The sequence below is a fragment of the Lissotriton helveticus genome (genome assembly GCF_964261635.1).
Source record: "Lissotriton helveticus chromosome 1_1 unlocalized genomic scaffold, aLisHel1.1 SUPER_1_unloc_28, whole genome shotgun sequence".
NCBI lineage: Eukaryota > Metazoa > Chordata > Amphibia > Caudata > Salamandridae > Lissotriton > Lissotriton helveticus.
Genome location: NW_027611668.1, coordinates 1,435,311 through 1,451,700, shown reverse-complemented (window position 1 = coordinate 1,451,700; position 16,390 = coordinate 1,435,311). Strand labels below are relative to the sequence as shown.

The following is a 16,390-nucleotide window of genomic DNA, read 5'->3' as shown; positions in this document are numbered from 1 at the left end:
CTTGTCTCCTATGCTCTTCACACGTGCATGGGTTCGCCAGGACCTCTCATATGAGGTATTCCAGTTGATCAGGAGTGGGATGAGAGAATCTCCCTCTACGCTGACGTTTTGCTATATGACACGTAACAAGTCTTCTTGAGTAAACAAATTCTACAAATTTTTCACATATTTGGAGATCATTCAGGAGATCAACTGGAAGAAGTCCTTAATATGCCTGCTGGCGCCAGGGACCCTGCGGCTGCACTCTAGGTGAACAGTTCGGGTGGCACTACATGACTTCAAATATTTGGGCGTGTTCATTAGAAGAGCGCCACAGGCAGGAACGTAGTCCCAAAATTAGACCGTCTTCGCTGGGATCCCCCACACTTGCGGGCGCTCCCGCTTTCCTTACTGGGCCGGTTGGCCCTGATTAAAGTGATGACCCTCCAAGGCCTCCTGCACATCGTGTAAAAAACTTCCTTTAAGATCCCACCAGACTATTTTTTCAAAAGGTAAACTGAGAACTTTGGCTCCTGTTGCGGGATGGTGGCGCTTTGCGCTGAGTAAGGTGCAGAGGGGAGTTTATTAAGGTGGACTGGCGGTCCGGAGCATTCTCAAGTATTATTGGGCCACGCAGCTGGTGGCTGTCAACAACTGGGTTTTTGTGGACCGTGATGATCCCGCTTACCGGGTAGATAGATTGGCCATGGGCAAGAGAGGTTACCCCACCCCGATGCTCTATCGAAGAAAGCTTGAGGGCACCCTACCTACCCATACCCAAACATTGGTAAGGGTGTGGAGAGAGGCTACCAAGTATTTAGGCTGAGAAGGTAAGCTGACTGAAATTACTCCACTGTATGATGGTGATCTCTTAAGTGCAGTGGGAGGATGGCAGGGCTTCACAAAATGGGGATTGATTAGCTTAGAGCGGCCGGGCGATGTGTGGGGGGACAGGCGCTTGTGTCCTTCAGGACCCTACAACAAAAGTATACATAAAAACGGTTCTGACATTTCGGATAAGTCACGCTCTGCAAGGTCACATCTGTGTAGAAGAGCAGTTGCTTGATGCATCCCAACTGGAGGACCAGCTGCTAACTAATCCCTCAACTGAAAAAGCAATCTCACCCATCTTTAAGAAGTTGATCTACGATTCCCTGGATCCCTTGGGGACGTGGAAGGCTGTGTGGGAGAGGGATCTAGGCACGCTTGACGATGGTTGATTGGGTTACAGCCATTCAGGGTGTCAGGGAGTTGGCAATTAGAATTCATTTTTGTCTAATTTAACTACAGATACTGATACTGCCAAATCAATGACCCTGTTTACATTAAAGGGCAGCTTGAACTCAGAGCTCAACAACAGACTCGATTGAATAAATGACCTACACACTGCTTATCTTGCCAAGACACAGGTACTTTGTAAAACTCTTTTTATTGAACTAGTGCTCAATCGATAGTGTTGACACTGAAAATACGGGGCACATTAGTGAAAGTGATTAGACCAAAAACAAAACATCTGCAAATATAGAGTGAGTAACATAGCTTGGCTTGTCTTGACACTCCCTGGCCAAATCCCACTACATAAAACTAGATTGCCCTTTATCGAAGGCAGGTAGTCCTCCCAAGGTTCTGGAGGTCGCTGGGCTGCAAGACGACTTGCCTTTTGGTTCAGGATCATCCAAGGATGCAGACAGGCCAGTAGGACTGGGACCAAGTCCATAGTTCTCTACAGAGCCTCACCCGCAGAGAAGGCCGCAGTGCCCGGCTCTTCTTAGGTCGCCAAGAACTGAAATTCAGGGTCTGGGGATGCCACCTAAAATCTTGATTTAAGGGTGTTACAAGGGAGTGACAGTTAGAGGCTAATGGGCCGCTTTCCTGGGGTGTCTAAACCCTCTATCATGCCCACCTCCTGTAGGAAGGAGACGTAGTCCTAGCCCTGGTTGGATAGGTCCCATCATCTTCAAGATGGTGGGCACTGAAAACTGTACTTCACCTCGCCTCCAGCACCTGAGGGGTGGAGTTGACAGAGGGGGCGGGGGCACACCTCCTATTCTATCTAAGTTTTCCCACCTGTCCTCACGCCTAAAAGGGGATGAGGACCGGAAAAGCGTTTGCTCGCTCTAACAGGAGAGGCTGGGGTCGCATTACAAAGGTGGCAAGGCCTTTGAAAATCCCTGCCACAGATGGCTCTGCCTGACCAGGGGGAGGTGTGAACACCTCCACCCAGGAAAGGCATTGTTATCTACCTCAAAGTGCACAGGCACTCTACCCATGAGGTCAGGACACTGTCTGGTGGTAGCAGGCTGACTCAGGCCAGTCGGTGACCACACTAAGGATTGATAGATCCTTGGGGACCCCTCTAAGGGGCATCCTCTGTGTGCAATTTTTAATAAATCGGACACTGCAATCGGCACAGGTTTATTATGCTGAGATGTTTGGTACATAATATCCTATAATTCAGTGAAACCTTCATGAAGCTGTTGAACTCGTAATGATAAGTGTGCAGCCAATGTACTTACTATAGAACTTCCCTGGTCACTTGCAATATCCCGGAATCAACAAGTATATTGCAGGGGTAAATCTGCTCATGCAGATATGCCCTCACATGAGATATCCCTAAAGCAGCGGGCACTATAAGGCATGCTAGAGGGGTGGCTTACCTACATCTGAGACAATCCCTATAGACATCGCATACAGGGATGTGTGCCATGTCGACTCTTCAGTTTTGTCTGCACCAAGACACACAGCTGCAGTGGCAGTGTGTATGAATGTATGTGCTTGGTGAGGGGTCCCTTAGGGTGGCATAATTTATGCTGCAGCCTTTAGAGACCCTCTTTAACAACAAGGCCCTTGGTACCAGAGGTATCTTTTACAAGGGACTTATAAGTGAGCTAATGGAGTGACAATCGTGGAAACGATAAGTACACTTAAGGGAAGGAGATCGGGCTCAGGGGACCTGGTTGGCAGGGACCCTGTCCACTTCCAGTAAATACTATATTATTTTCCAGGTAAAAAGTGAAGGCTAACCATGTCCAAAACAGGCCCTTTCCTACATTCAGACATTTTTCCTAGGACAGCGAAAACTCTACAGCAGGTCTTGCTCACAGTCCTTATACTGTGACTGCCACTACTGAACATTAATCTTGAATTGATAAAGCAGGGCAAGGATCTGGACAGGAGCCAATAAACAGGAGGGCAACTCACCAGATAATAGAAGTCTTCTGTCTTCACACTCACTTAGAGAGAACAATGCCATCCCATGTATTGCATGACAAAGAGGCCACAACCCTCAGTGAAACACTCACCTCTCAGATGGGATTCGTTAATAAGAATAAAATGAAGATAACCCGTCCCTGGGGACCCCACAGATACACCGTTCCTACCAGTATTATAAATGCTTGGGGTCCCGCAGGCAAACCTAACAGTGCTACAAAGGCTTAGGGGCCCTACAGGTAAACCTTTCCTAACCCAGGCTACAAATGCTATGTGCTCACTGCAGCGGGACTGGGCGCTCTAGGAGTGCAATTAAGTTACTTGGCATTTGTAACGAGGTAGGGGGGCGTAGCCCTCGTGAGTGGTGGAATCCCTGCCCTGCTGACCTGACGTCTCTGCCTTCTTCACAGACTGACGAGTGGAAGGACGGTCTGACCGGACCGGACGACGAGGAAGAGGATGACGGCTCCTTTAATTGGGCGTTCACGTCTGAGGAGGAAGGTCCGGCCCGAAGGACGTCAGAGCGACCGGATTGTCTAAAAGACAGGAAGTACTGTACACAGGGTGTGTAATCACCCCGGAGGAGAAGGCGGAAGTGAGCGGTACGGAGGAGAGCGGAGGAGAGGACCCGAAGGAACAGCGTGGAGAAGAAGGAGGGATCGAGACCAGAGGAAATCCCGGAGGCCAACGACCCCGTGAACCGCCGTGCCACACTCCCGAGGGGGGAGTGTGGCTGTCACAGGTACGGCGGCGTTGGGCAGCCTGGGTAGGGAGCAGAAACGCTCGAGTGTAAAAAGTGTATATATCCCTGTTCGTCCCTTCCCTCTGGTTTCCCTACCATTCCAATACCTTTCCCTTCCCGGTTCCTTACTTCAACCCCTCCTTTTCCTTAGTTCACGGAGCACTGTACATAGAGAGAGCAAGTGTCACGGTGTTCACCCTCACATCCCCCGGGTCCCCTGGTGCACCTCCCAAAGAGGACGACACTAACGGCCTCCCTCTTTGTTTGGTCTCTTCCATGTCGCGGAGCCGACAGTATCCGGAGTAAAGACCCACCAAGCCCTAGGGAGAGACGGGAGAAGATCTTCAACACGGACCAAAGTACTTTTGCCAGAGAAAGACTGACCTTGAGAAACCGAAGGACGTTTATGTCTAAACCTCTGAGACCCATTAAAATAAAACCCTCTTTGAATCATACACCTGGTGTCCAGGTCGTCCCTACTCCCACGCCTACAGCATTTATCGACCCTTAGCAAAGCCAAGTGATAAAGGCAGTAGATCAGGATGATTCTCCTTGATCAGAAGTAGCTCTCACTATCGAAAAGGTGAAGACCCTGGTATAACACAAACGCAGACATGCGGTTAGGCTCTACCAGGACAAGTAGTAAACTATTAATTTATGTATCTGTAGGATTAGATTGCATTGCAAGTTAATTCTTATGTCACTATTTTCCGCACACAACATACAACATAGATTCCTCACATGCGCCCCCTGATGAAGGGAGAACCCCCAAAATGAATTGGGGCAGACTGAATTTGAATTTACTTGCGGAACAGTGGATTTTGAAAGTGATTCTATGAGAATAAATATGCTTAAACTGGAATACAAGTGGATTTGCTTCCAAGGGAAGGAGACATTGATGCACTTTTACGGGTACAAGCTGTGGAGCAGGAGACACAGACCAGATCTAGTCTGGCGCTATATAAACTCTAGCCACACACATCTACCTTCTGGCACGCGATGAGTGGATTACATAAATACTACAATAATGAATGAAAAATACACGGCATGCATAGACAAGGTTTGCTATGTAACCTCTGGACTCCTGTAAACCTAAACAAACACCAGTAATCAGACACTAGGGACATCACCTGAAGCTCCTAAGATTCTCTTTTTGTTTGGTATCTTGTTTTTAGAAAGTGGGTTTTCAGGATAAGCTATTTTTAGGTGTGACTTCTTTTATTCCAGGATGGGCACTAGTTTTAACATTGTCATCTTTTATACTCTGCATACCAAGATGCTGATTTTTTTTCACGCATCCCTCATTTCCCTGAACAGGAAACGTCTGGGGGTGGGGTGTGTCAAGTAGCCCCTGTAGTAGACGATTGGATAGAGGAAAAGGATTGCCATTCCATCCCTTCATATATTTCTCCCCTCCTATATTCACAGTCCCCTTTTATCAGTTGTCCGCTTTGCTGTCATCAAGAAGTGGAGAGAGGGGAATCGGCAGGCGGCCCTTTTAAGCCGGAGCTGAGGACGGACATCAGAGGATACACTTGAAGAAGGCGGGGCGGAGAGCACGTCAGGTTGGTCCAGCTACACGCGGCATGGGAACGCGAGGAGGAGAAACAAGTGGGGGAAGACCGGAAAGACAGAGAAGGACTAACAGCCTTACGAGAGAGCGAACCGGAGCCCAGGGGAGGTCATAGCTTGTCTGCGCTTTAAGGCTGTAACTTCCGCCTACCTTCATATTGGGGTCGAAACGTCGACTTTTGTTTTCACCTCAACAACGCCTTACGCTAACAGTTAACCTGATACATGCAGGAGCTTTTTGAGCATGTTGTCTAACTAAATGGTCATGAACAGTTGATGTCGTTCTTCATAACTGGCTCACATTTGAAGCCAGGGCTATTACGGACTGTTTTATAAACTATGAAGAAATGTTTACTCTTTAGATAGGAGTTAAGATCTGCTATATTTTACCTTCACCCTGCACTGCCTCCCCTTCTCCCCTCTTCCCTTGGGGCACACATTTTTCTATGATGATTATGAAATTCCTTTATTGGTTTTGTAATTTGTGTAATCCTTTGCTATGTTATCACACTGTGAGTAAAAACAAGTGTGATAAGACTTCAGTTTAGTTGTATTTTCATTTAGTATTCAATTGTTTGTCTGTTATCTGTACTGGGACCCCCTTGTATATGTAACAGCTTGTCGGCGGGCAGAACACCCGAACCTGGCAGAGGAGGGAAAGCCGAAGCAGAAGACCAGACCTCACTGAAGGACGCAGAGTCACCACGCCACGGCCCCGGAGTGACGTGGCTCTTCCAGGTGCGTGGGCGTCTACAGGGCTTTTGGAAAGGGGCTGAGTAAGAGAGGGACGGGAGGGAAGGCTGAGGGGTGAAAGGGACCAAGGGAAAAGGAAATAAGTGAGACGGAAACAGAGACAAGAGCAGAAATCATCGGCTACTCTTTTTCTTTTGGTTGCTCCAACCTCTACACCACAGCTTTCCAAACTATGTGGCGCGACCCATATGCAGGTGTGTCGCATCGGCAGAGTCGAGCTGCAGGGGCTCTTAGAAGGGGCGAAGCAACAACAAAGCCCTATTAACATGCACAAGGTCTTAAAGACCTGTGAAGTGCTCGGGTGCGGCTGTGAGCGGTCCCGGGCTGCCACACATGACGGGGCGGGGGGGAGGGAGTGCTGAAGTAGTGTGACCACTGTTTTTGGCGGAGTGTCTCAGTGTCCCGACACTTTTCTCCAAAGTAGAGAAATGTCCGGGTTTTACAACAGCGTCCGGGTAAAACATCCAAATGTCCCGGTTTTAGCATGCTGTTTAGATCACCCCCGCGGGCCTTCCAGCAACAGGCAGAGTGGCGCTGCAGGGGCTCTTATATAAATAACAACAAAGCCTTATTAGCATGTTAAATGGTCTTCATTTATGGATAGTCCATTTGGCAAAGGGCCCTTCAATGAGTGAATACGGTGGGTTATTGGGTCCAGGGGGTTGGCCTGGGGTTTGGGGCAGCCCCAGGATCGCGGTGCATTGGGAAGAAAAGCTGCCAAGAAGCCTTATAGAAGCTTTCACATTTACATGATACTGCACGCTGCGGCTTGTAACCTTACGAAAACAAAAACATAAACAATTCAGTTCAATGGAGAATGCCCGTGTGAGCCTTGGGCATGGAGGAGTGCGGGGTAGGGAGTGGGTAGGGGCGCTGCGCACCTGGGCACCACCAATACAGGAAAATATAAAAAAGATTTAAGAATGAAAGCAACATTTTTTCCTCTTTGTCACAGACCCTTATGGAACCCACAGAATATGTTGGTCGGGAGAGAGGGATAGAGTGAGACAGAGAGAGAGAGAGTGAGACAGAGAGGGAGGGAGTGAGATAGACAGGGAGGGAGACAGAGAGTGAAACAGAGAGAGTAAGACAGAGGGAGACGGAGGGAGAGACAGAGGGAGGCGGAGCGAGAGACAGAGTGAGACAGAGGCAGAGACAGAGGGAGAGGGAGGGAGAGATAGAGAGAGAGGGAGGGAGACAGAGAGGAAGGGAGACTGAGAGGAAGGGAGACAGAGAGGGAGGCACACAGAGAGGGAGGGAGACAGAGAGGGAGGGAGGGGGACAGAGAGGGAGGGAGATAGAGAGGGAGGGAGACAGAGAGGGAGGGAGACAGAGGGAGGGAGACGGTCGGCGGGAGAGGGAGTGAGACAGAGAGGGAGTGAGACAGAGAGGGAGTGAGACAGAGAGGGAGGGAGACAGTCGGAGGGAGAGGGAGTGAGACAGAGAGGGAGTGAGACAGAGAGGGAGTGAGACAGAGAGGGAGTGAGACAGAGAGGGAGTGAGAGAGAGGGAGTGAGACAGGGAGGGAGTGAGACAGAGAGGGAGTGAGACAGGGGGGGAGGGAGACAGAGGGAGGAATACAGAGATGGAGGGAGACAGAGAAGGATTGAGACAGAGAGGGAGTGAGACAGAGAGGGATTGAGACAGAGAGGGAGGGAGGGAGATCGATGGAGGGAGACAGATGGAGGGAAAGGCCACCTCTGCCACTGATTCCCTCACTAGTACCCTTTAACAGTGCCCCTCAAGTCTCTCTGTGTGGGGTGTGTGTATGTGTGGGGTGTGTGTGGGGTGTGTGTGGGGGGGGGGGGTGTGGGGGGCATGGGGGGTGTGTGTGTGGGGTGTGTGTGTGTGGGGTTGGTGTTGGGTGTGTGGGGTTGGTGTTGGGAGTGTGGTGTTGTGTGTGTGGGGGTGGGGTGTGTGTGTGGGTTGGTGTGTCTGTGGGGTGGTGTGTGTGGGGTGTGTGTGTGGGGTGGGGTGTGTATGTGTGGGGCCCGAACCCACCATAGGTGGTTTGGGCTCGCTCGCTGCGCTTTCTCGTGTTACCGTGTCCCTGAAGATATTTTCACAAAAAGGGTGTGTCACCAACAGGAAAAGTTTGGAAAGCTGTGCTCTACACCCTCCCTTCACATTTATGCATAGTTATTATTTATCCCTCACATACTCCCTTGACTAAACCATAAAGCAAAAACACTTACCTGAGTCTTTTTCTTCTGTCCGAGGGACGGCGGCGGCCGAGGCTCACCTAAGGGACTGAAGAATATAACAGAGACAATCAATCATTGTGATTTCCTGTAATACTAATAAAAAGTGCATACCAAGAAATTATTCAATGCAGTGTGCTCCTTCTTGATCGACTCTTCTACAACGGGGGGCTACATACTTTCCCTACAGGGAATGGGAGACAGACATACAGAGACCAACAGACACACACAGACACACACACAGGAAAGCATAGTAGGAAAACGCTATATACAGTATATATATATGCTTGCATATGTACATTGCTAGGTCTCGCTATTATATCCCGCAGGGATTAATAGCGAGAGTATATAGTAGGCGAAACAAACTCTTGACCAAGCGCAGATTACGTCCAGTTCATGTGAACCAGTCGTGTGAGACGCGCGTGCACGTCAAACCCATCAGCCTCGCACCGCAATGGAATGCTGCCTCCCAAGCTGCTCCCCCGCAATCAGACTTCAAAGCAATGCGCTCCCGCACCTCCCCCCCACAGCAATGCCAAGAGCTTGTTTTACAAAAGCGAACGGTGCCACTGGTTTCATTTATGCAGTCTGCATTAGGAAAACTCTGGTCGTGCAATCTATGTACTAGTTGTGTTTAAAACACAAAACCGCAGTGGTGAGAGACAGTTTCTTTTTCTTGCCTTCTGCTCACCTGATTGTACTCGTTTTTCTTGCCTCTGCCCCCCTGATTGTGCCCGTTCTCTTGCCTTCTGCTCCCCTGATTGCACTCATGTTTCTTGCCTTCTGCTCTCCTGATTGTGCCCGTTCTCTTGCCTTCTGCTCCCCTAATTGTACTCGTTCTCTTGCCTCCTGCTCCCCTGATTGCACTCGTTTTTCTTGCTTTCTGCTCCCCTGATTGTGCCCGTTCTCTTGCCTTCTGCTCCCCTGATTGCATTCGTTCTTTTTACCTCTGCTCCCCTGATTGCACTCGTTCTTCTTGCCTTCTGCTCCCCTGATTGCACTCCTTTTTCTTGTTTTCTGCCCCCCTGATTGTGCCCGTTCTCGTGCCTTCTGCTCCCCAGATTGTACTCGTTCTCTTGCCTCCTGCTCCCCTGATTGCACTCGTTTTTCTTGCCTTCTGCTCCCCTGATTGTGCCCGTTCTCTTGCCTTCTGCTCCCCTGATTGCATTCGTTCTTTTTGCCTCTGCTCCCCTGATTGCACTCGTTCTTCTTGCCTTCTGCTCCCCTGATTGTGCCCGTTCTCTTGCCTTCTGCTCCCCTGATTGCACTCGTTTTTCTTGCCTTCTGCTCCCCTGATTGTGCCCGTTCTCTTGCCTTCTGCTCCCCTGATTGCACTCGTTCTTCTTGCCTCTGCTCCCCTGATTGCACTCCTTCTTCTTGCCTTCTGCTCTCCTGATTGCACTAGTTTTTCTTGCCTTCTCCTCCCCTGATTGTGCCCGTTCTCTTGCCTTCTGCTCCCCTGATTGTACTCGTTCTCTTGCCTTCTGCTCCCCTGATTGCACTCGTTTTTCTTGCCTTCTGCTCCCCTGATTATGCCCGTTCTCTTGCCTTCTGCTCCCCTGATTGCACTTGTTTTTCTTGCCTTCTGCTCCCCTGGTTGTGCCCGTTCTCTTGCCTTCTGCTCCCCTGATTGCACTCCTTTTTCTTGCCTTCTGCTACCCTGATTGTGCCCGTTCTCTTGCCTTCTGCTCCCCTGATTGCACTCCTTTTTCTTGCCTTCTGCTACCCTGATTGTGCCTGTTCTTTTGCCTACGGCTCCCCTGATTGCACTCGTTTTTCTTGCCTTCTGCTCCCCTGATTGTGCCTGTTCTCTTGCCTTCTGCTCCCCTGATTGCACTCGTTTTTCTTGCCTTCTGCTCCGCTGATAGTGCCCGTTCACCCACACCCTCACACCCCCTCACCCTCACACTCCCACCCCCTCACACCACCACACCCACTCACCCTCACACACACCCTCACCCTCACACACCCCATCACCCTCACACACACCCTCACCCTCACACACACCCTCACCCTCACCCACCCTCACCACTCTACCACGCTACCGCCCTCACTCTACCGCCCTCACTCTACCACCATCTCGCCCTCACTCTTCCGCCCTCACTCTACAACTCTACCGCCCTCAAGCTACTGCCCTCACTCTACCACTCTACCGTCCTCACTCTACCACTCTACCGCCCTCACTCTACCGCCCTCACACCCTCACTCTTCCGCCCTCACTCTACCACTCTACCGCCCTCACTCTACCACCTCACTCTACTACTCTACTGCCCTCTCTTGCCTTCTGCTCCCCTGATTGCATTCGTTCTTTTTGCCTCTGCTCCCCTGATTGCACTCGTTCTTCTTGCCTTCTGCTCCCCTGATTGTGCCCGTTCTCTTGCCTTCTGCTCCCCTGATTGCACTCGTTTTTCTTGCCTTCTGCTCCCCTGATTGTGCCCGTTCTCTTGCCTTCTGCTCCCCTGATTGCACTCGTTCTTCTTGCCTCTGCTCCCCTGATTGCACTCCTTCTTCTTGCCTTCTGCTCTCCTGATTGCACTAGTTTTTCTTGCCTTCTCCTCCCCTGATTGTGCCCGTTCTCTTGCCTTCTGCTCCCCTGATTGTACTCGTTCTCTTGCCTTCTGCTCCCCTGATTGCACTCATTTTTCTTGCCTTCTGCTCCCCTGATTATGCCCGTTCTCTTGCCTTCTGCTCCCCTGATTGCACTTGTTTTTCTTGCCTTCTGCTCCCCTGGTTGTGCCCGTTCTCTTGCCTTCTGCTCCCCTGATTGCACTCGTTTTTCTTGCCTTCTGCTCCCCTGATTGTGCCTGTTCTCTTGCCTTCTGCTCCCCTGATTGCACTCGTTTTTCTTGCCTTCTGCTCCGCTGATAGTGCCCGTTCACCCACACCCTCACACCCCCTCACCCTCACACTCCCACCCCCTCACACCACCACACCCACTCACCCTCACACACACCCTCACCCTCACACACCCCATCACCCTCACACACACCCTCACCCTCACACACACCCTCACCCTCACACACTCCCTCACCCTCACCCACCCTCACCACTCTACCACGCTACCGCCCTCACTCTACCGCCCTCACTCTACCACCATCTCGCCCTCACTCTTCCGCCCTCACTCTACAACTCTACCGCCCTCAAGCTACTGCCCTCACTCTACCACTCTACCGTCCTCACTCTACCACTCTACCGCCCTCACTCTACCGCCCTCACACCCTCACTCTTCCGCCCTCACTCTACCACTCTACCGCCCTCACTCTACCACCCTCACTCTACTACTCTACCGCCCTCACTCTACCACTCTACCACACTCACTCTACCGCCCTCACTCTACCACTCTACTGCCTTCACTCTACCGCCCTCCCCCTACCATTCTACCACCCTCACTCTACAGCCCTCACTCTACCACTCTACTACCCTCACTCTACTGCCCTCACTCTACCGCCCTCTCTACCACTCTACTGCCCTCACTCTACCACTCTACCGCCCTCACTCTACCGCCCTCACTCTACCACTCTACTGCCCTCACTCTACCGCCCTCTCTACCACTCTACCGCCCTCACTCTACCGCCCTCACTTTACCACTCTACTGCCCTCACTCTACCACCCTCACTCTACCGCCCTCACTCTACCCCTTTACCGCCCTCACTCTACCACTATACCGCCCTCATTCTACCGGCCTCACTCTACCACTCTAAGTTCGATCAGGTCATGAGAGTCGACCAATGGGAAAAGGAAGTCTCATTCTGGTATTGGACCTTGATGGAGGCGGATTAAAAGATCGAGATTGAAATCTCAAATTTATGTGCAAAGGAGCTTGGGGATGGACATTTGAAGCAAATGTCGCTGGACTCTGCTAAAACCCGCCTTCTTAAACGTAATCATCTGTTTTCCACCCATAGAGTTTATTGGTCCCCAGCGAAGCTATCAAAGGTCACAGGTAATATCTACAACATCCCAAGGTGTATGCTTCCATCAGCAGATGATCTGCATGTTTATGTTGTGTCCAAAGATCGCTTCTTACTGGACCTCGGTGTGCAACCTCTGTTCATCACCTGAACAAGAATCCAGGGACTGTGAAGCCTGCGCGGCATTCTTCTCCAAGTCGACGATTAGAAACGAGGAAGAAGAAGATGAGGATGAGTTGGGGTCGGAAGCGGACGAGGCTGACGACGAAGAAATCGACGTTCATCAAACCATGAGTGACGACGTCCCTTTACCAAAAAACCGACCCCGTTTGGAGTCGACCCCGCCTTCGAGCCCGGTCAGACAACCCAAAAAAGTTTTGTGTGGAGGGGACAGGTGCTTGTGACCTTCACGATCCTACAACAAAAGTATGAATTAGGTGACTAAAAACGGTTCTGACATTTGCAGGTGGGTCACGCTCTGCAAGGTCACATCTGGGAAGGGGGGAAGTTGCCTGATGCATCCCCACTGGAGGACCAGCTGCTAACTAATCCCCTGACCGAAAAAACAATCTCAACCACCTACAGGAAGTTGATCTACAATTCTCTGGATCCCTTGGGGATGTTTCAGGCGGCCATTCACCAACTTTTGTTATTTTCAAGAACAAGCTTCCAAAGCTGGAGTTTGTTTTTAAAAAGCAATAACTAATGACCCTCACACCCTTGGATCTTTCTCCCTAATTAATTTACTCCGCGGAAGTGGGATTCATTTAAAAACAAATTCTCATCACGACTGCCAGGTATTCCCTGGTGGTCCTGAATAAGAGAAAAAAACATCAGACAGCCTGATCTAGAAAGGAAGGGCCGTCCGATGTATTTACTGGCAGACCATCGTTAGTTGGACTGGATACTCCACCACGCTTGTGAAGGAGTACCCTGCTCACCAAACTCTAAATCAAGACCTTTATCTTGTCTGTGCTATGCATGTATCTCTAGGTCTGCTTCATTATGTCCATCAGTCTTTGTATTATCTACCTGTTATTGAGGCTTGTGTGTTTAGCACAGGTTTAATCTTATGGTCTGTGTGTGTGGGTTCATTTGAACCCTGCGGTTTAATCTGCACTTGTTGTTTATGCGGTGTTATTTGGTGCCCCTTGTAATTATACAAAATTATGTTACAGGCGACCAGGTGTCTCTTGCCTGTGACTTCTGAGGAAGTAATGGTGCACAGTTAACAGCAGCAACATTGCAAAGTGTCAAGAGCCTGATTTAGAGTTCGCTGGCCGGGTTACTCAGACACAAACGTGACGGATATCCTGGTTGCCGCATTACAAGCACCACTGAATATAATATGTGGGAGCCTCATTCCTTTCTTTCGTACTTTCTATGTCCCTTGTTTTTATTATCTTTATTTCACTTTTTATTCTCTCTTATTTCTTTTTCTGTTTCTCTCTATTCCTAGCTTATCTTTCATTCATTTCTTAATTTAAGAAGGCTTAGCTTCCTAAAGCATTTTATTCATTCATTTGCATTTCTTCTTTCTTGTCATAGGGATGACTGCACAGATATCCTTACAAGTAGGATCTTTTGAATTCTGCATGAACCTATTTACTAATGGTCCTAGTTGAAGGTGTCATTAAGAAGTTAAATATATGTTTCTGGTGTGAGGTAGGGTGATTATGTGTGAGAATGTGTGTCAGAGAGAGAGAGTGTGTGTGTCTGTGTCTGTCTTGTCTATGTCTGAGTGTGTGTGAGTACTTGAGCATGGGGAGTCGGCTCTCACTATACTATACCAAAAAGAGGTATAGTGTGCAGAGAGTCCAGTGGATCCCCAGAGATTTTACAGAGGCTAAAGTAGATAATACTAATGCTCTTTTGTGGTAGTGTGGGGGAGCAGTTAGACGTATACGAGGGTAGTTTTAAGCATTAGTTGTACACATAGTGGCAATAAATGACACACACTGTTGTACACACAGTGGTAATACATGACACACAATCAATGAATAAATCTAAGATCAATTTATAAAATGACACTTGATTAGATTTATTTTGCGGAACCACAGAATTTCATCTAGAGTAAATAAGTGTTCGAGGCATATGGGCTGCAGATGGTACATTTATGAATTGATCGCCATCTGGTGTTGGGCTCGGATGATTGCACTTATTTTTCTCCTGGAGAAGTCTTTTGTAGTCACGAGACTGATGACTCCTCCCCTGGGTGCTAGTGCGCATGGGCATCGGCTCCATCCTCAGATTGTTTTTTTTCGCCATCGGGTTCGGATGAGGATCGAAGCGCTCCGGATCGACTTCGAGAAAAGAGTTATATTTCGGCACGTATTCCCTTTCCAATTGGACGGTATTGTTATCGGGCGCGAGTTCATTTCCATTTCGACGCGCTTCGACGTCAACAACAAAAATTTCCAACTTTTACGTCGACCAGACCGGGAGGCCTATCTCGACGTAGTCCAGCCCGGAGTCCATGCAAAGGACTTCATTCAAAAAATGTCCAACGTGTGGTGCTAAGTTCCCACACAAGGACCTACACGAGGTGTGCAACCTCTGTTCATCACCTGAACAAGAATCCAGGGACTGTGAAGCCTGCGCGGCATTCTCCTCCAAGTCGACGATTAGAAACGAGGAAGAAGAAGATGAGGATGAGTTGGGGCCGGAAGCGGACGAGGCTGACGACGAAGAAATCGGCGTTCATCAAACCATGAGTGACGACGTCCCTTTACCAAAAAACCGACCCCGTTTGGTGTCGACCCCGCCTTCGAGCCCGGTCAGACAACCCAAAAATTTTTGTGTGGAGGGGACAGGCGCTTGTGACCTTCACGATCCCACAACAAAAGTATGAATTAGGTGACTAAAAACGGTTCTGACATTTGCAGGTGGGTCACGCTCTGCAAGGTCACATCTGGGAAGGGGGGAAGTTGCCTGATGCATCCCCACTGGAGGACCAGCTGCTAACTAATCCCCTGACCGAAAAAACAATCTCAACCATCTATAGGAAGTTGATCTACAATTCTCTGGATCCCTTGGGGATGTTTCAGGCGGCCATTCACCAACTTTTGTTATTTTCAAGAACAAGCTTCCAAAGCTGGAGTTTGTTTTTAAAAAGCAATAACTAATCACCCTCACACCCCTGGAACTTTCTCCTTGATTAATTTACTCCCAGGAAGTGGGATTCATTTAAAAACAAATTCTCATCACGACTGCCAGGTATTCCCTGGTGGTCCTGAATAAGAGAAAAAAACATCAGACAGCCTGATCTAGAGAGGAAGGGCCGTCCGATGTATTTACTGGCAGACCATCGTTAGTTGGACAGGATACTCCACCACGCTTGTGAAGGAGTACCCTGCTCACCAAACTCTAAATCAAGACCTTTATCTTGTCTGTGCTATGCATGTATCTCTCGGTCTGCTTCATTATGTCCATCAGTCTTTGTATTATCTACCTGTTATTGAGGCTTGTGTGTTTAGCACAGGTTTAATCTTACGGTCTGTGTGTGTGTGGGTTTATTTGAACCCTGCGGTTTAATCTGCACTTGTTGTTTATGCGGTGTTATTTGGTGCCCCTTGTAATTATACAAAATTATGTTACAGGCGACCAGGTGTCTCTTGCCTGTGACTTCTGAGGAAGTAATGGTGCACAGTTAACAGCAGCAACATTGCAAAGTGTCAAGAGCCTGATTTAGAGTTTGCTGGCCGGGTTACTCAGACACAAACGTGACGGATATCCTGGTTGCCGCATTACAAGCACCACTTATTCCACCGAATCCGCAGTCCTGTATTCCTCAGAATACATCCGTAAGATGGTGGACGAAGGCGAGACGGCAGCGTTGGTCATGCTCGATCTTAGCGCAGCATTTGACACCGTGCTGCATTCCACGCTGTTGTCTCGCCTCTCAGATTTAGGTGTGACAGGATCTGCTCTTGCCTGGATGAAATCCTTCCTTACTGATAGATCGTTCCAGCTGTATTGCCCACCCTTTAAATCATCTCCTCGCAGCGTGAACCATGGGGTTC

At 49.4% G+C, this 16,390-nt stretch overlaps 1 long non-coding RNA gene across 1 annotated transcript in view; it reads right to left on the bottom strand.

The window, feature by feature from the left end:
• The window catches only part of LOC144805820 (uncharacterized), a 47,414-nt gene that overhangs the window by 10,977 nt on the left and 20,047 nt on the right, over positions 1-16,390 (bottom strand). The window contains exon 3 of the long non-coding RNA XR_013605606.1: positions 8,452-8,506. This is a non-coding gene — a long non-coding RNA (uncharacterized LOC144805820). The remainder of the gene's footprint in view (positions 1-8,451; positions 8,507-16,390) is intronic.